Below are 26,030 nucleotides of genomic sequence, written 5' to 3'. Positions count from 1 at the left end.
GATAAGTCAAAAAAAAAACGAAAAAACATGTCAGGATCAAATCCAACAAATGATTAAAATTGCGAGGGACAGATTTATGAAAAATATAAAAATAGGTGTGTGTGTGTGTGTGTGTGTGTGTGTGTGTGTGTGTGTGTGTGTGTGTGTGTGTGTGTGTGTGTGTGTGTGTGTGTGTGTGTGTGTGTGTGTGTGTGTGTGTGTGTGTAGTCACTCAAAATTATCACCTTGACCACCAATATATTAGATCCAAAGCAGTTACTGAAGCAATAATTACTATGCTAAAGTACACACCATTTGATGAAACAAATGAGTTTCTGCATCAGAATGATGATTTCGAAAAGACAACGTAAAAAACGTTCTCAGAACAACTTTTGTGTCAAAAACTTACATGAAGGCACCACAGAATCCCTCCACAAAGGGTCAGGGTCTATCCTCTGAAATGTTTAATCTCTAAATGATGTAGATGTTTAAGGGGTCGAAAGGCATCCAAAGGGATCCAAAGAATCTAAAGAGGTCAAAGTTGTCTAAAGGGCCTAAAGGTTCTTAAAAAGTTAAAAGGATGAAAAGGGACGAAAAAAACGGACTGAAAGAACTGTCCCCTCTCTGCCACCCAAAAACTCTCATCCTCCCCTCCCCTTTCTTTCCCTTTCTTCAAAACAAGAGGACATTAATGACATTAAGAGGTTAACATTTAATCAAGAGTTTGAAACAAATTTTGATTAAGATCAAATTAAATTAAGAGATTAAATTAAAAGGTTTAATTAAACAACTACAAAACATCGTTGTTTTTTTAATGAATTAACAATCTCTTGTCAGGTCAAGTAAGTTCAGGTATAGGGGCATGCGCCAGAGCAGCACGTCGCTGCGTCCACTTTCCGCCGGCACTCTTATCTAGTGGCCTCTGTCTGGACATCCCCCAGGCAGATGCCTGGCCCATCCCCATCTCCTTGAGATGCCGATCAACCTGCTGCAACCATGAGGCACGTGGTCGGCCCATTGGCTTCCTCCACTCAAGAGACTCCCTCGCTGAGAGAATCTGGTGAGCAGGATCAGCGTCAGGAAAATGAGCCACATGACAAGACAGCCACAGCTGATGCTCATGGACTATACAGGTAACAAATCTCATTTGAGTCTCTCTCAGCAACCACTCGTTGGACACAAGGTCCGAGCAGTGATAGCCAAGGATTCTCCGAAGAGACCTGGTACCAAAGGAATTAAGTCTTCATCTCAGCTCCTTGGTCAGAGTCCAAGTCTCGCATCCATAGAGCAAGACTGGAAGTACCAAGGACCTGAAGACTCGGACTTTCGTCCTCCCGCACAGGTACCGGCAGCGCCACACCCCATTATCCAGTGAATCCATGGCTCCCCAGGCCCGACCCAGACGTCTATTGACCTCTAACTCACAGCCAGCAGAGACGTGAATATTACTGCCAAGGTAAGTGAATCTCTCCATGACCTCAACATCCTCATAACAAACAGGCACAGACAGGACAGCAGCATCCAAGATGTCATTGAAAGCCTGGATCTTAGTTTTGACCCAGGAAACCCATAATCCCAGTCGCTCTTACTCCTCATTCAGCACCTCGAGCACCCCCAAAAGGATATCTAAAGTCTCCGCAAAGATGACTGCATCATCTGTGAAATCAAGGTCAGAGAACTTGACATTCCCAAATGATGCACCACAGCTTGATCTCTCTGACATCCTCGCCAGAATCCAGTCCATATAAATACTGAATAGTGTGGGGGCCAGAACACACCCCTGATGAACTCCAGTAACAACGGGAAATATGAACCCCAGTAACAAGTCAGAGATGGTACCACAATATCTCACAGCACTCTCAGTACCAGAGTCGAGTTCAGACATCAGATCGATCCATTTTTGGCGGCACCCCACAAAGACCAATAATTCTCCAGAGGGCATCCCAATACACTGAGTCAAACAATTTGCAGAGATCAACATAGGCTGCAAGCAGCCCCTGCCAATACTCTCGTCTACGTTCAGTGAGGACCCAAAGAGTAAGGATACGGTCAATCATTGATCTTTTTCATGTAAAGCCTGACTGCTCTCGGCGCTGGTGCTCATGCAGATGGTGGCGAACCCCATCAAGAATTATCCGAGCAAAGACCTTTCCGAGCATTGAGAGCAGCGTCACCCCTCAGTAGTTGTTGCAGTTTGGGTGATGACCCTTCCCATTCCAGAGAGCGACAACAAGGCCCCCCCTTCCAGTCGATTGGGATGATGCCTGTTTTCCAGGCAGAGCACAGAACTGCAAACAATGACACGAGTGCAGCATTTCCACCAGCCTTGAGAAGTTCAGCATGGATGCCACAGATCCCAGGAGCTTTATCCCATTTCAACTGGTTCACCGCAGCCTGTATTTCCACAAATGAAGGTGGACCACAGTTGTTTGAAGGGTCAACAACAGTGATTGCAACACCCCTGACGTCCAACTCGACAGCTGATGGATCAGCCTGGTACAACCTCTCAAAGTAACCGGCCCAGCGGGCCTTCACTACAGACTCCTCTGACAAGAGCCCACCACCCTCTGCTCTAACTGCAGTACACTGAGTGAAGGGCTTGGAGGAATGCAATGCGTGAATTCCCCTGTAAGCAGGATGAGAATTACTTGTCAACAGGTGATGCTCTACCCCCTCACAGATTCCTCGCACATAGGCCTCCTTGTCCACCCTTAGGGCATGTACAGTTTTACGCCTCAGCTCACTGAACAGCTCAGCTCTGCCATTCAGCCTGGTCCTGCGACTCTGCTCAATGGTATCCAGTGTCCCTTGAGACACAAAATTCTTCTTTGGCCTACGGTGAGTTCCAAGACATCCACCAGCAACATCAAGGATGGTGGTCATGAAGGCACTCCACAACTCTTCAGGATCTCCCATAGCATCCAGACCCCCCAGATCTCCACTCAGCTTGTTCGCAAAATCCTCAGCTACCCTCTCATCCTGGAGTTTGCTAGCATCCAGCCTAGGCAGGGTTGGTACCATTCTCCTGGATTTAAGGTGCAACTTAAGAGTTGCTACAGCAAGCCGTTGGTCAGTATTGAGAAACTGAGCACTCCGGGAGACCTTGCAGTTCTGGCTCATCCTCCTGCGATGAGCTTGTGGGTGCTGAAACCATGAACCAGCCACCCTAAGTCCATGACTTCTTGCAAAGTCAAGGAACTTAGTGCTATTCAGGTTCACAGTTGCAGACCCAAGGGGATCAACACACATCTCATAACCATCCCTATCAGTTCCAGGCGATGACTTGAAATCCCCCAAGACTCGAAGTGTATCTCGTCCGGGGTAATGATCAATCACACACTCGTGCATGGCATAGAATGCATCCTTCACGGTGAGATCACTTGTCTCAGTCGGAGCATAAACGAAGACCAGGGAAATGACACCCAAGGAGTGACGATTCCTTCATCTCGCAATACGCTCGTTGACCCGTGTTACGTCAATTATCATTGGAGTCAGCTTATTGGACACAGCTGCAGCAACTCCTTGGGAATGGTAACCATCAGAGCAACCAGACCAATAGTAGGTGTAACCACCCGCCATGATCTCGCTGCAATCCAGTCTCTGAACCTCAGAGAGTGCTGCGATACCGATGTCCAAACACTTGAGCTCAGATAACAATCTCTTGGCATGACAGAATCTCACGCTATGTGATAGACGTATAAACATCAATTACATTTGGAGTTAATTAGCTAATTATCTCACCACCTGCTCCATTCGTTTTTGCACATGAAAGTCATGAATCATCATGCTGAGTTTCAAAACGAACCGTTGAGCTGCCTCAGATGGTTAGGGGAAAAAAAAAAATTGTTAATGGAGACCCTAACACTAACAACCCAAACCCCTGTGGCATATAGTGTGATAACAATGACATCATCGGTAAAGTGGTGTGATATCCATATTGCACAGAAAAACAAACCTTACCCGATCAATACAAAATTTATATACGAGGTCCATCTAAAAAGTAACGGGACTGACTTCACAGAAATTTTATTCCAAAAAATATATTGAAATTACAGCTTGTCCCCTTCAAAATAGTTTATCTTCAGTCTCACACACTTATCCATCCTTTTCTTTCACGCTTCGATGCACCCCCGGAAAACTTCTTCTGGAATCCTCTGGAGCTCCATCGTCACGGCCCTTTTGACGGCCTCCACATCAGGAAATTGGGTCCCCTTGATCACCCCCTTGAGCTTGGGGAATAGGAAAAAAAAATCACAAGGAGCCAAGACTGGCGAATACAGGGGGTTGCTCCAGAGTTGGCACCTTCCTCTCCACCAGAAACTGTCGGATGCTCAGGGCACTGTGAGCAGGGGCGTTGTCATGGTGGAGCACCCAGGCGTTGTTCTCCCACAGATCCCTCCTCTTGGCCCGGACTGATCTCATGAGGCACTGGAGGATTTGCTTGTACACGTGTTGATTCACTGTTTGACCCTGTGCTAGAAACTCGAAGTGGACGATGGCCTTGATGTCACAAAACGCAATGAGCATTACCTTGACCTTCGACATCCTTGCTTTCTTTGGTCTTGGTGATGCCAGACTTTTCCACTAACGACTCTGCCGTTTGGTCTCGGAATCATATTCGAATATCCACGATTCATCGCCAGTAATGACTCTCCCGAGCAGGTCTGGATCGTCCTCGAGGCGCTCGATAATGTCTTGACAGACAGTGACTCTTTGCTGTTTCTGGTCCACGGACAACAGCTTGGGGACCATCTTTGCACACACCTTGCGCATTTAGAGATTTTCAGTGATGATGCTCCAGACAGTGTCCTTGTTGATGGAAAGTTCCTCAGCAATCATCCACACCATGATTTGACAATCTGCGCACAACATCTGCTTCACACGCTCGATGTTTTCTGCCGTTCTGCTCGTTAAAGGTCTTCCAGACCGTGGATAGTCTTCAACCTCCTCCCGTCCCTCTTTGAACCTCTTGTGCCATTCAAATGCATGTGTATGTGACATCCTTTCTTTTCCGTAGACTTGCTGCAGCATTGCAAAGGATTCGGAAGGTGTTTTGCCAAGCTTGACAAGAAATTTCAGATGGGCTCTCTGCTCACGACTCGTAGCACAACGGCTAAGACAAGACAACATGTAAAGCACAACCTGTAAAAAAAATCACACAATGAGCGCAGTCCACCATCACCAATCATATATATTGCTGGAATGTTGCAAAAGACTGTGACGCAACCCGTTGCTTCAAGTTGTGTAAGTGGAGCACATAGCAGGCTCAGTCCCGTTACTTTTTATATGGACCTCGTAAGTGATCGACTACCCAGTTTGAGTCGGGTTTTTAATTGATGACTTCAGAGGTCACATAGTCGGAGAACCACACTAGATAGAAAAAAAAATCTTTTAAAAATCTTCTCTGAAACCTCTTCACAGATCGATGCAAAACTTTATGTATTTGATAGACTTTATCAGAGAAGAAAAGATGTTCAAATTCTGAGACAATTCTTAATTTAACCGCAATGGTAAAACCTCTCAAAACCCATGCCAAGAACCCCTGTTAAATCAAAGCTAAAGAATATTCACATATTATGACACCAAAGGCAAAATGATGCCGCTACACTACTTCCCTCCTCATGCATTAATCAAATGGAAGGTACAAATAAAATACAACATGGTGTAGAAGAGATGTAGACTGTCCATGTAAATAAAAAAATGTCACAGCAAAGATAAATGGTCAACATACAAAATGTACTCATAAATATCATGCTAGGAAGTGTATATGATGCCCAGAGTGAGTCATATATGACTAAAGGGGTATTGTGGTTGGCGTTGACCCGTTAGTCAGTGGGAGTGTCAGCTCTAATGCTGCATCAAGAGAAGCCGGCTTCAAGCGATCTATGGCGACTATCCCGACCACCGTTAACATAGAATATGAATGTCATATTGGAGCAATGTAAGAGTTTGTCAGGTTTGTCATTAGGTTGCTGCAAGGGTTTCTGGACAACCTCAAACTGCATGAATAAAAAAAACCTGGTGTGACGAAGGTGTATGTGTCAGTGTCGCTCGGAGGTCCTGCATGGCCGAAGAAAGTTGTTTGGCATATTAGGTGCATCAAGCAAGGTGTCAACAGATGCTCAGAATAATTTTCCTGAGAGGCAAAGCAATAGACCATACACTGCTTCTGCAGTGGAGCATCCAAGGACATCTTTTGGAGCAGCTCACACACCAAGCAGAACCATAGGTAAGACCTTTGTGTGAAGTTGTCATGCGCTTTAGGGAAGACTTGAGTTGGCAGTGGAAATGCTCCACCATATCATTCGTTGCTAGGTGGTAAGTGGTGGTTCACACACGGTCAGTAACTAGGAGTTGAGTCAGCTCGTGAAATAGAGCAGATCTGAACTGGCCACCATGATTCATAGTAATGGCTGATGGAACACCAAAACATGCGATTCAGGTGTGGTAAAGGCCCTGGCAATGAAAGGTGCAGTCATGTCTGCTATCAGTGTAGCCTCTGGCCAACGGGTGAAGCGATCAACACAAATAGTAAATAGAGGTGTTTGTTTGAAGGTGGTGGAGGACCGACAAGATCTACATGGACCCTGTTGAAACGACTATCTCGTGTTGAAAAGCTAGTGAGTCTTAGAGCATTGACAGTGAAGACATTGCTTGGCCCAACAGCACACATCGGCATTGATGTGTGGCCAGATGTAGTGCCTGGCAATGAGTCACTGAGCTGTTCAAATACCTGGGTGCACAAGTGAGTAAAAAGGTGTCGAAGACTTACAATGGAATGCAACAGAAAAGAAAGGGCATGACTTTCCCATCGATGTATCACACACGAAGATAGCGCTTGTCCCTGGGTCAGCATTGATATGTGGCCAGACGTAGTGCCTGGTGATGAGTTGCTGGGTTGCTCAAATACCCGGGTGCCCAAGAGAGTGCAAAGTGTTGAAGACTGCATGATGGAATGTAAGAGAAAAGAAAGAGCATTACTTTCCCATCGATGTATCACACATGAAGGTAGTGTTTCTCCCTAAGAGTGGGTACCTCACAAAATGCAAGCGAACTGTTTGCAGACTGTAGAGCGTGGAGCTTCATGTCCTCCTGTTGTGCTGCTGTAAGTGCATTGAAATTTATGGCCAGCATATTGGTAGAGTGACAACCCAATACCTCAATACGTGAGAGTGTCGGCTGTGAAATTCATGATGCCTTTGATGTGCCAGATGTGGGTGGTGAATTGTGAGATATAACTGAGTTGATGAAGTTTTCGAGGATAGTGAGAGTCTGAATGGGTGGAAAGAGCAAAAATTAAAGGTTTGTAGTCAGTGAGGACAGATAATTATCTGGCCTCAAAGAAGTGGCGGAAGTGGCGAAAGTGCTTGATGGCGAGGTATACAATGAGTAATTGCTGATCGAAGGCGCTGTACTTGCGCTCTGTTGGTTTCAGTATTTTAGAGAAGGAGATCAGTGGATGCAAGTTGGCATTGATGAACTGATGAAGGCCCACACCCACCCACTGTGACATCAGACGTGTCTTCCATCAGGCTTCTTGGCACCTCCGGCTTTGGATGAATCAGGAGTGAGGCATTGAACAATGTATTTTTGATGGTCTGGAAGGCTGAAAAGGTTGGTTCTGACCATCGGAACACTTCAGAATTCTGACCAGTTGTGAGTTACTTCATTCCGCAGCTGCATTGTTGTGGCTGTGTTTGGAATAAATTGATGGTAAAAGTTGATTATGCCCCAAAACTCTTACAGTTTATGTTGAGATGACAGGAACAAGAAATCCCAAATAATCTGCACCTTCTCCTCGAGTGGATATCTGAGTGGTTAACACATTGGCCAAGGAAATTCAACTGCGGAACATCGAATATGCACTTTGTGGGATTGATGACGATGCCGAAGTCTTGAAAATGGGTGAAGAGGAGACATACAGTAGGTGTCCCTGATGTTTTTTCTGGGGTTGCACTGGTGATTATAATATCATCTATATACACGTAGTAGCAATGTAATCCCCAGAGCACCTGATCGATAAAATGTTGAAAAGTTTGTACAGCATTACGTAGAATAATTTGCATCATAAGAATTTGAAAAGGCCAAAAACTGCAGTGCCTGCTGTCTTCGGGATGTCATCTAGATCCATAGGAATCTAATAGTACACACAAACGAGGTCAACCTTGGAGAAGACTGTAGCACCCTGGAGTGTAGCAATAAAATACTAAATGTGTGGAATGGGGTAATAGTCCGGAACAGTCGTGTTGTTTAAGGACCTGTAATCCCTGCAAGGATGCTAATCCTTTGGTATATTTCTGGGTACCATGTGCAGCGATGAAGCCCAACTGATTTCATTTACTCCATCCATCATTTTGGCCTGACCAGCTATCGTCTATCATCTCATCCTGAATATCGCCCACACACTCCCTCACTTCACTCAGCTCCCCCCCCCCCCACGCACTTCCATACATCCTCACTCCTCACTGCCATGTCATTGTCCATCACATGCGTTTTGTTGCCCATCACCTTTTAGGCCATTGCCCATTGTTTTAACGTCTGCCCGTCCTTTGACTCTGTCTGCACAACATCCATTTTGTTTCTCATAGCCCTCATCTCATCCATTGCCTCTACCCACCACGCATCCATCCTTACCCCTCCCATGAGTAGCCGCCCAAGCATTACTGCCAATTGATCGATGCCTGGAAGTGCTGACCCGCTGTCCTGTGGCATTAAATCCATGACCCCTGTGTTTTCCGGGGGATGGGGGTGAGGGGCATCAGTCACTGCGGGTGCCTCTGTTGTGCCTTCTACTGCTCCCTCCACAACAATGTCACTCTGGGATGTAGTTTCCTCCATCTCCTCTATCAACTCCACCTGGTCTCACCCTTCTTGGTTAGACATAGCTGCCAAATTTCACCCTTGCTACGCTCCATTCACAATTTTGGGGTGCAGCTGATAGTGTCCCAGGTCCAATCCTACTCCTGACGGCAGATGTTATTATGTCAGGAGGGTTCCAATATCTCACTCCCGGAAAACAAATATTCTGGGTTTGAGGGGGGGGGAGTCGCATGGGCTTGAGGGGAGTTTCTTCGACACACTTCCTAGCCGATGACCCTTAAGCCGATGAGCCGCAGATAAATCCGTGATAGGACGGGTTGCGAGGTATGTCTGGTGCGTTTAATTCAGGCAAGGTAGAGCGTCTAATTCAGGCAAGGTGGAGTGTCTGACAAGGTAGAGCGTCTAATTCTGGTGAATTAATCACCCCAGATACTGTGCTTCCCACCATCCCACTGCTGTCAATCGACAACGCTCAAGCAATACCTTAAGTGGGACATTGGCAAATCTCTGAACATACAAAAAGGCAGAGCAGAACTCCCATTCTTTATTTACACACTACGTTCTAAACAATAGAAATATATATGGTCAGGCAGTTTGAAAAGCAGTTTATAAGCATTTAACAAAGGCATGTGTTTACAAGCAGGTAGTGTCACACAAGAAAACTCTTACCCCGAGCACATAATGCCTCTTACCCAGCCAACTTCTCATGCTAAGCCCTCTACACACAGTAGTTGCCTCAATCATTCCAGGGTAAACAAGATAAGAGTGATGGACAGAGGAGAGACAAAGGCAGGGCATGTTGGTGACCCTTCACTCACCTGACACAAACCAGAGGGCTTACATTGGTCCCAATGTGAAAAAGAGGGGGAGAAAGAAGAGGATAGAGGATGTGGTACACAGTGCAGGGAGAGGTGCAGGTGAATACTGGTAATGCTTCAGAGAAAAGTGTGAAGTACGAGTCAGTAACTCAGCCCTGAACGAGATAAAGGTTTAATCGTTGAATACTCTCATGTGTTTGAAGTTAACAAATTGGAAGTAGGGAAAGCCAGAGACAGAAAGGGTAAGTCAGTGTGTTAGCTTGTTGCATCCAGGGAAGCTCCACTGCTTTGTCTGGTGGTTCAGCTCTTTGCTGTCCCACATCACCAGCCCATTTGTCCCACATGTCTTGTCCTCGCAGGGTCAGCCTTGACTAGGTGTCCCTGATGTTTTTTCTAGGGTTGCACTGGCGATTATTATATCTATATACACGTAGCAGAAATGTATCATCTCCCCCAGATGCACACAAGCCCGAGCCCTTTGATTCTCAGGTTTATATTGGCCCTGGGAGGGCGTGGTCCAAAGGCTGAGCAGTCTCAAGCGCAGCTTGAGCTTTGTGAGTCCCTCCTCCTCACTGGTCCATTTCTGTTACCATGTGATGCTCATTGGTTGAGCCCAGCTCCCACAATGGAGCCAATGACCAAAACAGCCCATCTGCGGCTCCACGGTTCGGGCTGCGCTATTGTGTGCTTGATATTGTAATCCTGTACTGGCCAGTGCTATCTGGTAGTGTTTCTTGTGGATTTGATTTGTATGGTGGTTTTGTAATGCTGTGTGCAATGTTGAGTGTAACATTTGAATGTTGCAAAGCATGTGTGGATGTGCTGCAGAGGTGCGGAAGGATAGAGAGACAAAGAGAGGAGATACAGAGAGACTGAGAGAAACAGAGAGAGAGATAAGAAGAAAGGGAAATACATAGAGGGTTTAGATAGAGGAGAATCACAGAGTGGTTCAAATGTTTCAACACAAATACAAAGCATTTCCCTTTCCACTGATACAAGAGGGAGGTAATTTAGCAAGAGAAAATTGATCCTCATGTAACTACGCTGGGGATGTGTTGGAACTTGTAAGTGTCTCCCCAGGACCTTCAAAAACCATAACAATATGTTCAGGTTTTTCATTCAATCTAATATGGCTGCCAAAGCACATTATCAATGACGTCATCGCTATTAAGCTGTTTGCTGCTCGGGTAATGGATCATATATGTAAGGTAAAAAGACGAAACCAATTGCATCTATTGGTTAAGCAGTACACTGAACAACAAATTTCAAAATTTTTTTTTTACTGGAGATGTGTAATGTGATTAAGACTAATTTGGGTACGCTGATTTCAAAAATCATAACCGTTTTGCTGTATCACGTCAGGATTTTCAGGAACAGAAATATTCCCATTGCCTAGAAGTCAGGATTTCAATGAAATTTACATATGTCTTTAACATGTCTATTTCGTACAATTGTTGTTAACTTGTGTTATATTTCTTTCTTTCAGATAAAGATGAGTAGGCGTTCCTGTACCAATCATCCTGACAACTTCTGTTATGTCTGTGGTCGGTATACCAAAAAAGATCAACAGCGAAGTATATCTACAGCAGTGAAAATGAAGGCCGCCTACTTTCACTACTTCGGGTGTAAGGTGGGGGACTAAGAACAGAGCTGGGCACCACACATCTGCTGCACAAGCTGTCACACAACCTTGACTCAGTGGTTGGTGGGCAAGCGCGCGAGCATGCCATTTGCGGTGCCCATGATATGGCGTGAGCCGCAGAATCATCATGATGATTGTTATTTCTGCTGCACAAGCATCGCCGGCTTCAACAAGAAGACTAAAGGTCACATCAAGTACGCTGACTGCGTCTCTGCTCGTAAACCTGTGCCTCATGATGACGAGAACCCCGTTCCAACACCTCCAGCTGATCAGAACATAGCTGTAAGCAGTGGTGAAGAGGATGGTGATGATGAACCTTTTGAACCCGACACTCAAGAATCACACCTTCTGAACCAGGGAGACTTCATGATCTTGTAAGAGATCTCTCGCTGTCAAAGGCGAAGGCAGAGCTGCTTGGATCAAGGCTGCAGCAGTGGAATCTACTTGAACCTAACACCAAGATATCCTTGTTCAGAGCACGTCACAGAGACATGGCTGAGTTCTTTGAGATGGAAGACACGATGACATTCTGCAGTGACATCAACGGTCTGTTGAAAGAACTTGGGTGTGATCACGATCCTGCAGACTGGCGCCTCTTCATCGACTCGGGGAAGAACAGCTTGAAGGCCGTTTTGCTCCACAATGGCAACGAGAAACCATCAGTCCCACTGGCTCACGCGTTGCCGGGGCATGACAGAGACCTATGAGACTATGCGGCAGCTGCTTGATTCCATCAAGTACAATGACTTCAACTGGCACATCTGCGGAGACTTGAAAGTGGTGGCGCTGTTGTTAGGGCTGCAGTCAGGCTACACGAAATACATGTGCTTCCTTTGTCTCTGGGATAGCAGAGACGACAAGAATCACTGGACGAAGAAAGATTGGGAAGAGCGAAAAGAGCATGTACCTGGTCGACACAACGTGAAGCATGTCGCCCTTATCGACCCAGCCAAGGTTTTCCTTCCACCACTCCACATAAAGCTCGGCTTGATGAAAAGTTTTGTACGGGCAATGGATCTGAATGGGCGCGGGTTTTTATACCTCAAGGAAAAGTTTGGCAACACCTTGTCAGAGGCCAAGATCAAGGCTGGTGTATTTGTTGGACCGCAAATCCGACAGATTATGAAGGACGAAACTTTTCCGACAACTCTAAACCCCAAAGAGCTGGCAGCGTGGAGGAGCTTCAAATCTGTGACGGACAACTTCTTGGGGAACGAGCGCGCGGACAACTATGAAGAAATAGTGCAGCAGCTGCTGGAGTCCTTCAGGAAACTTGGCTCCAGGATGTCCCTGAAAATCCATTTCCTACACCAGCACCTGAACTTCTTCCCTGACAACTTGGGCGCAGTCTCGGACGAGCACGGCGAGCGATTCCACCAAGAGATTTCACTCATGGAGACGCGTTACCAAGGGCGGCACAACCCGAACATGATGGGCGATTTCTGCTGGTTCCTGCATCGTGAAACTGACACAGAGCAGCACAAACGCAAAGCCAAATGCCTAAAGCATTTTTAATTCCATTCTAGTGGAGCTTTTCTGTAATTTCTATAATTTTGAAGCATTCATGATGAAATAAATGAATAAATGAATTTTTGTAAATTTCATTGAAATCCTGACTTCTAGGCAATGGGAATATTTCTGTTACTGAAAATCCTGACGTGATACAGCAAAACGGTTATGAGTTTTGAAATCAGCGTACCCAAATTAGTCTAAATCACTTTACACATCTCCAGTAAAAAATTTTTGTTGTTCAGTGGTATCAGAGAAAAAATTGGTTTTTAAATATTTTCCTTGAAACCAATATGGCTGCCACACCACATGACTGATGACATTTTAGATATCAAACTTTTGTCCTCACTGGTTAGTCGATGACTTCCTTAGAGTTTTGCACCAATAAGTTAAGTGTGGGGAGGATTGTGCCCCAGCATAACTGCGAGCAGTTATAAAGTTTGCTTCCAGTATATAGATTGTAATTGCTTCAACCATTAATGTGCTCAGCTGACTGATGGATGACATTGATGAGAGAAAGAAGTACAGTACAATTCGGTGGTTTTGCAATCTCCCGATTCGGTACTTTAGCAATGTAGTCTGGCATCTTTATCAGTCTTGTTAGGTTTGAAAATGCTTGAGAATAAAACGTATGGCTTTTAAAGGCTTATGACTTCATTCCATAGTCGCTTTTTACCATATCATTTTGTACACATTTGATGAGGTGGTCAAATTTTCCCCATGCCATCCCTCCATAATGAAGTACTGTCAGACTCCATGATAATTCGACATGAGAATTTCTCTACATGGGAATTGAGGTAGATAACATCTTGAAAGGACTTTGGAAATCTACCTTGAATAAATTTTAAAGTCATTAATGAATTAAACACTTTCAGGCAACAGAGAGGCTTCACGGATTTATCGGGCTCCTAGACATGATAAAGATATCACGGATAGTAAAAGGAACTGCAATGATGAATAGCCAATCCTTCCACATGCATGCCTTCTGAGTGCAAGGCAAGCCTGTATGGAGTTATTGTACCTTGCTCACTGACCCCAACAGACAGTAATGCATACCACAGCGGGCCATTGCTTTGAGCTGTCCACGCTGGGTGGAGGGCACCAAATGAGTTGCACAAAACGAAAAAGTGTGCAAACTGTCTCCGCTCTTTCTGTGCTCTGACCCCTCTGGGTTTCTACAGTGCTTACGTGGTCTGCCAGCAACTCCAAAAATCCAGAATCACAGCTTAACTCCACTCATTTGTTCTTTTTTCCTCACTTGTACGAGAGCAACTTACACATTTTCTTCAATCTCATTCTTCCCTTCATGTCTTCAAGACAGCTGTTCACCACTATCCCCCATCCAAAACCATGATCTTTTCTATCCCCATTAATCATCCTCAAGCTCACTGCTTTCTAAGTTTCCACTTTTTTCCTTCCTCAGAGCTGTGCCAATCTTGTCCACCCTGTGCATCCTCCCCTAGTCCTCAATATTCCTCACATTCCTTATTTCTCCAAGTCTCCCTCTTTTTTCTCCCTCTTCCTTGCTGTTGGTGTGTCCACCTCCCCCCCCCCCTCCTCTCTGGATATTGTTTTTTTGTTCTGCTAAATCCTGTTATGTCCTATGTCATAGCCCCTCCACCAGCCTCGACTTTATATGCAATATATTTTTCAACTCGGGAAATCCACAAATAGCTAAAAGATTATTGTTATGATCTACAAATCAGCAGTATATATTCTAATAGTGCCATCGAATAAACATTTTGTGTTTATTATAGGAGGCATTTATGCTGGAGTCTACATTGATAATCAAAATTAAAAGAGAGAGAGAGAGCGAGAGCGAAAGCGAGAGAGACAGAGACACAGACAGAAAGAAAGAGATGTAGAGAAACGGGGAGACGGGGAGAGAGAAAGAGATGTAGAGAGATGGGGAGAGACGGAGAGAGAGAGAGAGAGAGAGAGAGAGAGAGAGAGAGAGAGAGAGAGAGAGAGAGAGAGAGAGAGAGAGAGAGAGACAGAGACAGAGACAGAGAGAGAGAGAGAGAGAGAGACAGAGACAGAGACAGAGAGAGAGAGAGAGAGAGAGACAGAGACAGAGAGAGAGAGAGAGAGAGAGAGAGAGACAGAGAGAGAGAGAGAGAGAGAGAGAGAGAGAGACAGAGACAGACAGAGACAGAGACAGACAGAGAGACCAATAGAGAGACCGACTAAACAGAGACCGAGAGACAGAGACCGAGACTGAGAGACGGAGACCAAGAGAGGGAGAGAGAGAGAGAAATGACCGTTTTTACAGCCATTTTTCCCTGCTGTGCAGGGGTTGGGCTTTTTCTTGAGGTAATGTTTTATGGCCGGATGCCCTTCCTGACGCCAACCCTGGTCACCTCTTACGACACAGGGATATACTACACCTATTCTAACCGGGGCATACACCGGGACTCATTTCGCCGACCTCGGAAGGATGGTAGGCTGAGTCAACCCCCTGGTGTTAATTCAGCAGCCAGCGGGGCTTGAACTCAGGACCCTGGGATCCCAAGCCGCCACCCTAACCACTATGCCAACACCAGGCTTAGAGGGGGAGAGAGAAAGAGAGAAAGAGAGAAAGAGAGAAAGAGAGAAAGAGAGAAAGAGAGAAAGAGAGAAAGAGAGAAAGAGAGAAAGAGAGAAAGAGAGAAAGAGAGAAAGAGAGAAAGAGAGAAAGAGAGAAAGAGAGAGAGAGTTTTGTATCATTTTACTATAAAAGTATCAAAACACACCAGAAAAAGCACACTCTAAAAACAAATCCAAACAATTTTACAGCAAAAATAAATTCAAGAAAAGCAATACAAACTAGAACGGGCACTCATAGAGCGCATACCTTCGACGCCACTACTTTTTTTGTTCTTGGTATGAGTGTGGGGAACTGGTTTGATGCTGGTTTCATGCAAATCCAATAAGAATTGACTGAGTTATGCCGAAAACCGCATATTTTTCAAGGGCGTGACCCCCCCCCCGACATTTTACCCCAACCGGTGACATGTGTTATGACGTCATTGTGTCACAAGATTGGGCATTAAATTCTGAACATTTTGGTGCTGGGTTCATGTAAAGCGGATAAGAATTGACCGCGTTATGACAAAAACCGCATATTTTTCAAGGTCGTGACCCCCCTGACCTTTTACCCCTAACCGGTAACAAGAGTATGGGTGTCATTGTGTCATATTGCATATTACAAGATGAGGCGTTGAATTCTGAACATTTTGGCGTTAGTTGCATGCAAATTGAATAAAAATTGACCGTGTTATCGTAAAAAGACGATTTTGACCTTTTTGTGACCTTGACCTTTGACCCGAACGATCCCAAAATCTAATCGAATGCTTCTTGGCCAATAACCAATCATCCCACCAAATTTCATGCAATTCGGTTTAATACTTTTTAAGTTATACGAATCACAAGTTTACAAATAAATAAATAAATAAATAAATACACGCCGACCAAAACATAACCTTTCGCAGAATGCGAAGGTAACAAGGGTGTCTGTTCATGTCAAAACCACCACAGAATAATACATATATATATATATATATATATATATATATATATATATATATATAGTAAGTGCAAGTACTTTACACTTTTACAAACAGATTCCATCACGATAAGAAACTCAAAACCTCATCAGTGTACCACTGATAACCCACAATATCCAGGCTCAAAAGATAAGCCTGCTCCATTTTTACTCATGCCGAAACCATACCTTTAAAGCACAAAAGCTCATTTACATTTTTCCCCTTCGATTTTGCTTTCCTGGTTTTAAAAATTGCTAGTTTAGCAATGCCCAACAGAAAAGACAAAAACGAGAGGACTGGTTTACTTTTATAATTCACCCCGATTCCATATATAAAGACTGGAAAGGAGAAAACAAAATTAAATTTATAGAAAAGCTGTTGAAGGAAGAGAAAGAGGGGTACCAATCTCTTTCATTCAATAAAAACGTGGGCAACATTTTCAATCAAATCACAAAAAGGACAAGAAATTGGAACAGAAGAATTAAACTTATGGAGTAATGTCTGTGTGACCAGGGCTTAATGTGCTAGTCTCCAATTCAGGTCTCCAGTTCGCCCAAGAGTTGGAGAACTATACATTTTGTTCCACACTGGAGTTAAACAAGGACAAATGTGTCCAAGAACTGCGTCATTCCACCAGTCAATAAAGGTTTTGTCTTCACAAGAAGAAGAAGAAGAACAAGAAGAGAAGAACAACGCGGAGCTCTCTTTGAGCCAGCGTTCGCTACGCGAGACGTGGCTAAAAAGCTCCAGCAGGTAAGGTCTCATTCCACCGATTTTTCAACAGTTTTGTAAAACCAGGTATACATGCTTCCAGACACATGTTGTCGAGTGACATTTTCCCCATGACGTGAAACACATCAATTTCCTCTAAGTTTGAGGAGAACACACCCTCTTGTTTTTTTTGAGGCAATTTAAAGTTCGGGGATATAGAGACGTGAGTCTACCACTTCATCCACCCCAGTCCACCGGATGTTTAGCCTATGAAAGGTTTGAATTACTGCTTTCAAGACATTTTCCACAATACGAGTAGAACGAACACCAGTTTTTAATGAAAGTGAGCTTACAGGTAGCCAGGCATTCAAGGATGGCTGCAACAGATCTCACACTCTGTTTATTCCAACACTAGCGAAACAATGTATAAAGGACCTGGAGGTTGAAATTCTGGAGAATAAAGGATTCCGAACTAATGGCTCATGTACAAACTTTTGGGCATCGTATGATACCTCTAAACGTTGCACTCCGAGGACTTGCCAAGCATTCAAAAGGCTCTGATGAAAACTGGGGAGCTGAGACATGTCAACGTGTTGCAGATCGATGAGGAAAAGTTCACGGTCATATTTCAGACATTCCACTTTCTGCAAACAGGCGTTTGTGAGAGGTCGCCAAGGAACACACTCACTGTACAGTAGGCGCTTAATCGAGGAAATTAGAAATGCCATTATCCCATTTGGGATAGGCATCAGATTTTGACCACCCGCATTTCTGCAGACCATGCCTGGGCCCAGCCAATGGTGGCCACCCCAGAAAAAAATCAGTCAGAACCCTCTGAATGGCTGTGATCAAGTATCTCGGAGGTTCAAGTGAGATAACTCTATGCCAAATAAATGGAACCACCAGGTTGTTTATGATTGACACCCGTGTCTTAAACGAGAGAAGTTGGTGCAATCTTCTCCACCTTGCCAGTTTTTAATTTAATTTTTTCCAGGAAGTTCTCCCAATTTTTTTGTTCATATGCTTCAATTCCTCGAAATAAGCCTAAATATTTAAACCCCTCACCACTCCACTGTATTCCTCCTGGTAAAACAGGCAGGGACGAGGAAGGCGATCTGGGGCCCACCCAAAAAGCTACACTTTTTTTCCAATTTACGCTTGCAGAAGAAGCAAGCTCAAACTGGGTAAGGCAACGAGAGACCTCAGAAACATCTTTTTGATTTGCAATAGAAACACAAATATCATCAGCATAAGCTGAAACAACGACTTTGGAGTTTTGTGAAAGAGAGACTCCTAACACTGAGTTCCAAAGTAAAACTAATAAAGGTTAAACGGATAGATTGTGGAGCATGCCTGATAGCGCACAGCCCTGACGGATGCCTCACTGAAAGGGGAATGGGTAACAAAGACTATTATTAACCTTCAGCAGACAAGATGCATTTTTGTACAATAACTTAACATAAGCAATAAATTTTTCCCCAAATCCTGTTCTCCTTAATACATCAACCAAAAAAGGAAGTGTGAACACTGTCAAAAGCTTTTTCTTGATCTAAAAGTAATAAACCAAAAACCAGGAGATGTAATTCAACCAAGACTGATCAAGTCTCTCACCAAAAACATATGATCGTATATGGAACGTTCTGGAACACAGTATGATTGATCAGTGCCAATCAAGAAAGATGACATCCTATAGACGGGTTGCAAGTGCTTTTGACAATATTTTATAGTCTGTGTTGAGGAGTAACACAGGCCGCCAATTTGCGGTCTCATGCAGGTTCCCTTTCTTCGGAAGGAGACACAAAACTGCCCTCCGGCAGCTCAATGGCAATCCACCTTGTTCAACACTCTCCTGAAAGACCTCAAGAGGAGTAGGGCCTCGAATGTCCCAGAAAGCCTTATAAAATTCAGCCGGAAGGCCGTCTAGTCCAGAGGCTTTCCCATCCTTGCTATCCTTGAGCACAGCAGTAAGTTCTCCAAGAGAAATGCCAGGCTCAAGCAATTGTTGTTGGTCTTCAGACAGAGAAGGGAGCTGTTCAAGCATCGTATTCCTGTTCTCCTCATTCACAACTCTTTTTTCAGAGTTTAGAAAAAGCCTTGTAGTTCATGCTTGATATCACTCTGGGAGATCAACAAATCACCACCAGAAGAGCGCAAAGCATGGATTTGTTGAGAGGTCTTGACCATTTTTTCCAAATTGAAGCATCCTTTGTTTGGTGTGTCACGTTGGATTTTTTCGTTCCACAGTCGGACGAATGCACCAGCCGCCCGCTCTTTCACCATTTCAGCCAGAAGGGTCCTTTTCTCCGACAACTGCTGGACATGCATGCTAGACAATCCAGCTTTCTGCTCACAGATAAGCATATCGTTTTTTAAAGCAGATATCACACCAAAAGCGTTGTATGTGCTGTAAGAGCAGTATTGTTGGCAAAAACATTTGATTTGGGACTTTGTGCAGTCCCACCATTGTCTTAAGTTCAAATATGAACCCTTCTGTGACTCACAATTTTCCCATACCATTTTAAAAGCTTCTATAAAATGTGCACTTTGTAAAAGTTTCAAATTAAAAGTCCAATATGCACTTCCACAGACATGAGGAAAGCTACACACCATAACAATCATGTGATGATCGGAAAAACCAGACGGCCTTATTTAAGAGTTCTTAACAATGTTTACCTTTTCATGATCAACATAAAATCTGTCTCAGCGAGCCATCGTCAAAACATTTCTTGATGCACAAACCCATGTATACTGACGGATATTACGGTTTTGTACCCGCCACACATCCACCAGTTTAAACTTTTTGACGAGCTGTGCCAAAGGCCTTGCACTGGGTGGATGAGGCTCACAAGTGTTCCGATCAAGTTGCGGGTTGAGGGTGCAGTTGTAGTCACCCCCCAGACACAACAACATGGTTAAGTCAATGGTGCTTACAATCTCTGCCAGCTTGTACAGAAAGGCACCTCTTTCAGAGTTAGCACTAGGACAGTAAACATTTGTCATGAAAATCTTTCGGTTACCACTGACAAATTGCAGACAGTAAGTAACCTTTGCAAATTTCCTTACAAGTTATCTCCGAAGGCTGGAGTCGAGGATGCAACACTATTGCCACACCAGCCTTGGCCTCAACAAGCACACTCAAGAAAAAAAAAAACCTTTAAAGATTTTACACCACTCATCCTCAAAAGACTGATTTGCATGCGTCTCGAGTAGCATTAGCACATCAATTTTTTTTCATTTTGGAAGAGCTGAAATACCTGGAGGCGACGCACACAACTGCGGCCTCCATTGATGTTCAGGGATGCTACTTTTATCTCCATTCTGTTAGTTATTCTCAAAGCTCTTTACCAGCCCGAGTAACACATTTCCTTAACCTTTGGAATTGAGGATCTGACATGTTAGCCGGAGAAGGATCACGAATCATACTCCTTGCAGTTTTAATGAAATCGTTTAAATTCGGAAAGTAATCTTTGATTTTTACGTTTCTTTTCCTGAATGTATCATCCAGGAATTTAATCACATTTTCTTCAGACACTAAGGTTGTGTCGCTTCCCCCTTCATCCTCTTGAGAGCTTAAAGCACTAAAATGTGGGGTAGAAGAGGTTTCATCTGAATCAAGTGCTTCATCTATAACCTCTCCTATTACTTGTGGAACATTTACTTTTGGCTCAACAAAAAGTTCTGCTCTGTTTACGGACCCCTCCGAATTCGCCTTGTCCATGTCCTTCCCCTCTATAACCCTAACATCATCATCTGTGAGGGAGGGGTTAACATTTAACTCACAGGGATTTTTCCCCTTTATCTATTTCTTCATCACCGTCAGACAGACATCGCTGTTAACTCGTCTGAACAAGTTTGGCAAACAGGACAAACACTTAAAACATCCCGAGATATCTCACTGTTCTCTGTGTCCCGCTCGGAGTCGGCAAGTGGAGCAAGCGAAGTTTCCACATCCGCACACGACTCCGGTACCACCAAGGGGTTTCCCATGTGAGACGTCCCTTGGGGCTCCACCGAGCCTGACACGATCTGGACCTTATTCTGCTCGTTAGCATCAAAGGCATCAACATTTGACCGTTTTTGGCCCTTTTTTTTCCTGGTATCCGTAACAGATACCTCCATATCGTCCACACTGTCCTGTACAGTGGATGGTAAAGGAGAGGAAGCAACCACTTTCACTTCCTCGTTTGGTGGGGGTGGATTAATTACGTCACGATTACACACCCTCTCTCCAACATCGGTCAGGGTGGACGAGTCCATTTCGTCGAACACTTCAGCCGGTGGGGGGGGGCGGGGCTCGGCTCCCGATTCACCTTCTCCCCATTAGTTTGTGGTGAGGAAGAATCGTTCCTCACCGCACCTTCACTTTATTGCGGTGTAACCGCATTGGGACAAACACTCTTCACGTGCCCGTAAGCTCCACACCCAAAACACGTCATGACCTCTGAGGAGGCAAACATTTTATATTCAAACCCGTCGATTTTTACACCGAGTACAATATTTAGTGTTTTTCCATTTCCAGGTAGTATCATATAAACCACTCTCTTAAAGGACATGACGTGTTTACTCGCTAACATGACGCATCGGCACCATTGAGATCCTCGACACAACCTTACCGAACTTGTTTAACTGGTTACACAAGTCATGATTCCTTATAAATGGTGGAGTATTATTAACGTTAACTTTAACTGCTGGGGCCTGTAAAGCGAACACAGAGAGGTAAGTGTTCGGTTTGATGGACAGGCCATGCTCAACCACCGTGGAGACCCTGTGTTCCTCCGACACAAACACCACGAACTCCTTATTCATGCGGGAAGCAGCACGAATATTATGTAAACCAACGATGTTACCAATGGCGGAAAGCACATCATTAAGTTCCACCTCACTGGGAGGGAAGCAAAAAACAGCGAGTTCACGAGTTAGTGACTCGAACATCTTGACAATGAAACGTTCACCCGCCATTCTAACTCAAGAAAACAAGTTAGTAAACTTTATCGAGAGAAATAAGGCGTTTTCACAAACACCAAGATATCAACGATTAAAGTTGAGAATTAATAAAGAACACGGTCGCAGTGAATGAGAAAAACATCCCCCGGCGGCCATGACAGGCCTTTGGCCTACGATTTTCTCGACACGAGACCGTGGGCTCTCTCCCTCTCTCTCTCCCTCTCTCCCTCCCTCTCTCTCTCTCCCTCCCTCCCTCTCTCCCTCCCTCCCTCTCTCTCTCCCTCCCTCTCTCTCTCCCTCCCTCTCCGTCCGTCCTCTCTCTCTCTCTCTCTCTCTCTCTCTCTCTCTCTCTCTCTCTCTCTCTCTCTCTCTCTCTCCGTCCGTCTCTCTCTCTCTCTCTCTCTCTCTCTCTCTCTCTCTCTCTCTCTCTCTCTCTCTCTCTCTCTCTCTCTCTCTCTCTCTCTCTCTCTCTCTCTCTCTCTCTCTCTCTCTCTCTCTCTCTCTCTCTCTCTCCTGGTACATTGTTTGGAGAGAGAGAGAGAGAGAGAGATCCTTTTATTATAAAATGTACAAAAGAAACAAGTGATGCAACATGTGCAGATTCAATCAAAACGTGAATCATGAGCAGGAATAACTTAGGATGTTGAATTAATACAAAAGGAATAAATTTTCTCCTTCCACTCTGCACAATACTTCAATTTTACACCATTTATCAATGAAGCCATTAATTCGCGAACTCTCTCGATAAAACAGGAATTCCATTTTGAGACGGGCACACACAGAGCCTTTAAAGGAAAGCAGAGCGCTGCATTCCTGTGAATTAACACCAGAAATCATCTTCTTGCGAGTGATGTATATTGCGAGTTTCGCTTCAGCGAGCAGGAAATTAGCAACTTCAATTCCGACATTCTTGTGAGATACCGGAATGCAGAAAATAAAATAATGGAATGAAAAGCAAAAGCCTAATCTTTTGAAAAAAAGTTTCAAGAGTTTAAACAGTGGGATCAACCTTTGACAACCAACATAAGCATGGAAAACATCCTCGGATTGATGGCAAAAAGGACATTCATTGGACGAAACAAGGTTCAATCTTTTGAGGAATACGTTTGAAGTCAAGGAAGAGTGTGCGAGTCTCCACTGTTTGTCTCTGGCACGTTTAGATACAGGTGATGTGTACATGGAAGACTAGGTGGGAGATGATGGAACCCATGCGGGCAGAAGCTCTATCCAGTGGGTAGTCAGTGCATTATTGGGGTTGGCAGAAGTAATAACATTGAGACATTGCACATACATAACAGTCTTTGTACATGTTTGTAGAGGCTTTATGGAAGGAGCGTTAGAAAAAACGAAATCAGGGAAGTCAGGTTGTGTTGTACTTGCACCTTGAACATCATGTGATGGAGGCCACGATAAATTAAAAAGGTTGAAATCTTTAACAATTGAACGTAGAATTAGTCCAATTATTCGTGTTGATTTAACATTGCAAGCTTCCAATATCTGGGTTGGAGTCTGCCATTCAGAATATGTGTGATTGACAAAGTCTTCCACAAGGAAGAAGCCAGATTCAATTAAGGATTGAATGAGGGACCTGCTTTGAAAGTCATGGTTAAAGAGGCTGTTGTAAAAAACAGGTTCACGCATGAAATTACTAAATTTGTACGAATCCTTGTTTCGTACTGGAAGGAGGCATTGACTGGCATTTAGGAGAATTTGATAGAAGGAGGGCAGTAAGGAGGTGTCAACTCGCTGCAGATCAAGTAGAACAAGTTCAAGTCCACACTTGAGCTTGCCAGCTTGCAGGAGCAAACAGGAAGCCAGCGGCTGCCAGGACAGGACCTCCTTGCATAGAAGTTGACGCAAGGTAGTCAGTCGAAAGGACAGTATTTTGCTGGTAATGTCCACGAGTCCTTGACCGCCTTTTTCTAGCGGGACACTCAGAAGATCTGCTCGGAGCCGGTGTATACCATTCCAGAAAAATTTAACAAGGATTCGTTGCAAATTCAGGATTAGTGATTTGGGGGGTTGTAAGGCAATCATCCGATGCCAGAGTTTGGAAGCAGCTAAATTATTGATTATTAGCACTCTACCTCTGTAAGATAGTAAGCTGGATAAACTTTTCCAGCAATTAAGGGTGTGAAAGATTTGATCCACCATCTGGTCCCAATTTTTTAAAGAAAAGGTCACGTTCCCGAGAAAAACACCCAGATGTTTAACACCATCATGCCTCCACTGCAAAGCATTAGGCAGCGGAGGTGGGATAAATAACTCTGAAGGACCAAGGCACAACGCTCTACTCTTTCTCCAGTTAACAGTAGCAGAAGATGCAAGATTAAAATTTTGTAGAGCATTTGTAAGAGCAGCAATGTCAGATTGAGTATTGACAATTACACACAGATCGTCAGCATATGCAAGAACCTTAACTGAGGGTACCACTGAAAAACCAGAGATCTTGTGGCGTAAATGAATGAGCAAGGGTTCAATGAAAAGGGAGTACAGGTACCCAGAAAGAGGGCAACCTTGTCTAATTCCTCGCTGAACTGGAAAAGGTGAACACAAACTGTTATTAATGTTTAGTAGACTGGAATAATTGTGATACAGCAACTTAATGCAGGAAATAAAGAAAGATCCAAACCCAAAACCCTTTAAAACTTCAAATAAATATGAATAGTCAACGTTATCGAAAGCTTTTTCTTGATCGAGAAAAATCAGCCCAGCATTGACGTTCTGACAATGGCAAATCGAAATTAAATCACAAACAGAAAATATATTGTTAAATATTGATCGACCAGGAATGCAATAGGACTGGTCAGGAGTTACAATGTGTCCTATTATAACTTTTAAACGATTGGCAAGTAATTTGGACAGGATTTTATAATCAGCAGAAAGTAGAGATTGGGCGCCAGTTCTCAACAAGTTGAAGGTCACCTTTTTGGGGGATTAGTGAGAGGATAGCACGTCTGCAGCTCAAAGGAAGTTCACCAGCTTGTATGCTTTCTTGAAAGACTGTTAATAGACATGGTCCCAGCAGATCCCAAAAAGCGCTGTAGAATTCTACCAGGTGCTTTGCTGGTGGGCAAGGTTTTTAAAACACTTGTAAGTTCATCTAAGGTTATTTCACCTTCAACAGTCAATTTCTGTGATTCAGTAAGTGCAGGTAAGGAAGTAGTAAAATGATGTGTGTGGTTTAATGAAGCATGCTTGACAGAAGAGGTTTTGAAAAATAATTTTTGACAGTGAGTTTAATATCACTCACATCAGTCAGCGTCTTTCCATCAGCAGAAAGCAAGGATAATATTTGTTTCTGATTTTGGAAGTTGTTTCCAACTTGAAGAAGAAACTTCTGGGAGTGTTTTGTTGCTGTAGGTGAATCATTCTCATTCGAAGGAGTGCACCTTTTGCCTTCTCGACCAATAACTCGTTCAGAAGAGCTTTCTTTTCATGCAACATTTGCTGCTGTCTATTGTCATTAGAGGAGGACACTGTATTTTACAAGTTTAGAATTTGTGTCTTCACTAATTCTATGTCAATGTCACGATTCAGAGTACTGTGTCGTGAGAAGTTTTGACAGAAAACTTCAATTTGAACTTTGGTATTGTCCCACCACTGACGTTGACAAGAGAACTTCTGATCGTTCGTGATGTAATGTGCCCAAAAGGTTTTAAAGGAAGTAACAAATAAATCATTTTGAAGAAGTGCTGTGTTAAATTTCCAATAAGGGCTCCCCCTCTTAACTAGTGGCAGTTGAAACCGCATAACAACAACATGGTGATCAGAGAACCCAGATGGGAGAATTGAGGTGTTTAAGACAAGGTTAAGAAAATGATTGGAAACGTAGAATTTATCAAGTCGAGCTGAAGACACTCGATTGTTAGAACAGCGATACCAAGTAAATTGTTGTTGCGTCGGATGTTGCAGTCGCCAAATGTTTGCTGAAAGTAGATGGCTATCCCGGCAATCGGACTTGAAAGACTACTGAAGAACCAATGCCCTTTAAGAAATAATTCCCATTCAGCTGAAGAAAAGTCAGTGGAATGAGTTTCTTGTAGTAATAAGTTATCAACCTTGTTGCACTCGATTAGTTGT

This window comes from Eptatretus burgeri, chromosome 9 (assembly GCF_056783735.1).
Source record: "Eptatretus burgeri isolate ZD-2024b chromosome 9, Ebu_testis_v1, whole genome shotgun sequence".
NCBI lineage: Eukaryota > Metazoa > Chordata > Myxini > Myxiniformes > Myxinidae > Eptatretus > Eptatretus burgeri.
Note: the sequence above shows the minus strand (reverse complement) of the source record.